This window comes from Coregonus clupeaformis, chromosome 12 (assembly GCF_020615455.1).
Source record: "Coregonus clupeaformis isolate EN_2021a chromosome 12, ASM2061545v1, whole genome shotgun sequence".
NCBI classification, from domain to species: Eukaryota; Metazoa; Chordata; class Actinopteri; order Salmoniformes; family Salmonidae; genus Coregonus; species Coregonus clupeaformis.
In genome coordinates this window covers 13,628,816-13,632,760 of record NC_059203.1, presented here as the reverse complement: position 1 = coordinate 13,632,760, position 3,945 = coordinate 13,628,816, and positions in this window count along the sequence as shown.

Genomic DNA, 3,945 nt, shown 5'->3' with positions numbered 1-3,945 from the left:
CAGTCCCTTTACCCAGTACTTACTGCCCCTATAGACTATACGCAGTCCCTTTACCCAGTACTTACTGCCCCTATAGACTATCACGGTCCCTTTACCAGTACTTACTGCCCCTATAGTCTATACACAGTCCTTTACCCAGTACTTACTGCCCCTATAGACTATGCACAGTCCCTTTCCCCAGTACTTACTGCCCCTATAGACTATCACAGGTCCCTTTTAGCAGTACTTACTGCCCCATAGACTATACACAGTCCCTTTACCCAGTACTTACTGCCCTATAGACTATACACAGTCCCTTTTCAGTACTCAGTATATCAGTATATCAGTATATCAGTATATCATTTATATAGTATATATATACCGTACTCAGTATATCATTACGTCCTGGTCATGCAACCAGAGTGTCCACTTTCCCAGTCTGCGTTGCCCACTGACTTCACCATGGCAACACTACACTCAAGGACAGACACGCACACCTGTTCCACACCCTTCCCCGTCACTGAAAACCCGGGCCAGGTCCGTGGGTGAGGTTAACCCGTCTCTATATCTCTGCCCCTCACCTCTCTCTCCCTCTCTCCTCCCTCCTCTCCTCTAAGGGCAGTCTTTAATCCAGTAATCCATTTTAAATCCAGACTCAAGATTATTAGGAAGAGGTGAAAGAGCCACTTTGCTCCTGCTGGAGGTGTGAGGGTGGGGGGTTAAACTATGCTGGACCACTTCTAATTAACGGCTGTTCATTTCCCCTCCCACCTTATGGTTGTTCATTCCCCCCTCCCACCCTTATGGCTGTTTCATTCCCCCTCCCACCCTTATGGCTGTTCTTTCCCCCTCCCACCCCTTATGGCTGTTTTCCCTCCCACCCTTATGGCTGTTCATTCCCCCTCCCACCCCTTATGGTTCATTCCCCCTCCCACCTTATGGCTGTTCACCCTCCCTCCCTTATAACTGTTCATTCCCCCCTCCCACCCTTATGGCTGTTCGATTCTCCACCCTTATGGCTGTTCATTCCCCCTCCCACCCCTATGGTTGTTCATTCCCCCTCTACCCTTATGGCTGTTCATTCCCCCTCCCACCCTTATGTTGTACATATCATGGTGAAAAGGGAAGAGGGGGGAGGAGGGAGGGGGGTGATACGAGGGGAGAGGAGGGGTGAGGAGGGAGGGATGGGGGGGAGGAGGGAAGAGGGGGGAGGAGGGGGGAGGAGGGAGGAGTGGGTGAGAAGAGGGGAAAGGAGGTGTGAGGAGGGGGGGACGGGGGGGAGGAGGGGGTGAGAAGAGGGGGGAGGAGGGGGTGAGGAGGGGGGTGATAATTGTATTTTTATTTAACCTTTATTAAACCAGGTAAGCCAGTTGAGAACAAGTTCTCATTTACAACTGCGACCTGGCCAAGATAAAGCAAAGCAGTGCGATAAAAAACAACACAGAGTTACATAGGGTAAAACAAAACATAAAGTCAAGTGAATACAACAGAAAATATATATACAGTGTGTGCAAATGTAGCAAGTTATGGAGGTAAGGCAATACATAGGCCATAGTGCCAAAATAATGACAATTTAGTATTAACACTGGAATGATAGAATTGTCGCAAGAGATGATGTGCAAATAGAGATACTGGGGTACAAATGAGCAAAATAAATAACAATATAGGGATGAGGTAGTTGGGAGGGCTAATTTCAGAATGGCTGTGTACAGGTGCAGTGATCGGTAAGGTGCTCTGACAACTGATGCTTAAAAGTTAGTGAGGAGATAAGAGTCTCCAGCTTCAGAGATTTTTGGTTCGTTCCAGTCATTGGCAACAGAGAACTGGAAGGAATGGCTGCCAAAGGAGGTCTTGGCTTTGGGGATGACCAGTGAGATATACCTGCTGGAGCGCATACTATGGGTGGGTGTTGCTATGGTGACCAATAAGCTAAGATAACGGGGATTTGCCTAGCGGATTTATAGATGACCTGGGGCCAGTGGGTAAGAGGAGAGGGTGGGTGAGGTTGGGGTTTATGCTTTGCTCTGTGGGACAGCATGGGAGGGATGTGAACAAGTCTGTGTGTTTGTGTGTGTGTCAGTCTGTGTGTGTGTCAGTGTGTGTGTGTGTGTGTGTGTATCAGTCTGTGTGTTTGTGTGTGTCAGTGTGTGTATTTCTTACGATTTAACCATCAAAACCACCATTCCACAACACTCTCCTCCTTCCTCCTCCCTCTCCTCCCCCCTCTAGCCTCTCCTCCCCTATCCATCTCACTCCCCTCTCTTACATCTCATCTACCCTCTCCTCCATATCCCCTCTTTCTCTCTCCCCCCTCTTCCCTCTCCTCCCCCTCTTCCTCTCCTCCCCTTATCCTCCCTCTCCTCCCCTCCTCCCTCATCCTCCCTCCTCTTCACTCTTCTCCCCCTCTATACTCTCATCTCCCCTTTCATCTCCTCTGCCCTCTTTCCTATCCTCATCCCTCTTTCCCCATCCCTTGCTTCCTGGAATGGCTCATTTCAGTTTCCCCATTTACTTCCTTAAAAGCAAGGAAGCTGCGACTCAGGGCATGTGTCTCTCTCTCCTCTCTCCCTGTCCTCTCCTCTCCTCTCTCTCTCCTCCTACTCTCCTCTCTCTCCTCTCCTCTCCTCTCTCCTCTCCTCTCCCTCTCTCCTCTCTCTCTCTCTCTCCTCTCCTCTCCTCTCCTCTCCTCTCCTCTCCTCTCTCTCTCCTCTCCTCCTCTCCTCTCTCCTCTCCTCTCCTCTCCTCTCCTCTCCTCTCCCCCTCCCTCATCCTCTCCTATTCTCCTCTCCTCTCCTCTCTCCCCCTCCCAAGGTCATCTCTACCACTCTCCTCCTCTCCCTCTCCTCTGCCCTCCCCTCATCTCTCCTCTCCTCTCACTCTCCTCTCCTCTCCTCTCATCTCCCTCTCATCTCATCTCCTCTCCTCTCCTCTCCTCTCCTCTCCTCTCCTCTCCCCCTCTCCCTCCCTCCCTGCTCATCTCCCCTGTTAGACTAGCTTGTATAGGCAGTAGTATACAGAGGGCCTGGTGTAAGTCTAGGTCCAAAGGCTCCTTAACAGCTTCTACCCCCAAGCCATAGACTGCTGAACAATTAATAATATGGCCACCCAGACTATTTACATTGTCTGCCCCTCCCCCCCCTTTGTTTTTACAAGCTGCTACTACGCTGTTTGTTATCTGTGCATAAGTCCTTTACCCCTACCTACATGGTACACATTACCTCAATTACCTCGATAACCTGTACACCCGTACATTGACTCGTTTCGAGTGCCCCCTGTGTAATATAGCTTGTTTTTTTGTTTGTGACTTTTATTTGAGCTTTAGTAAAATATTTTCTTAGCTCTATTTTCTTAAAACTGCATTGTTGGTTTGTCGCATTAAACAGGAAGGACTAACCTGTTGTGTTGGCCCATGCTTGAAAATAAAAATTTACAGATTTGATTTAGGGTTAGGGTTAAGTTTCAGGAGTTAGGTTAAAGGGTTGAGTTCGGGTTGGGGGAGGGGGTTGGCTAACATTCTAAGCTGGGTTACCAAAGTACCTAGTGGCCTCCAACTGCTCTTAAGCGCTAGTAAAAACTCAATGCATGCTCTTCGATAAAACATAAACCCACCATACCACGACTAAGATTCTATCTAGTCGGGTCTGACTTAGAATATGTGGACAACTACAAACCTGGGTGTCTGGTTAGACCGTAAACTCTCCTTCCAGACTCACATTAAGCATCTCAATCCAAAGTTACATCTAGAATCGGCTTCCTATTTATATCAAAGCTTCCTTCACTCATGCTGCCAAACATGCCCTCAGTCAAACTGACTATCCTACCGATCCTTGACTTAGATGTCATTTACAAAATAGCCTCCAACACTCTACTCAAGCAAATTGGATGTAGTCTATCACAGTGCCATCCGTTTTGTCTCCAAAGCCCCATATACTACCCACCATTGTGGCCATATGCGCTCTCGTTGGC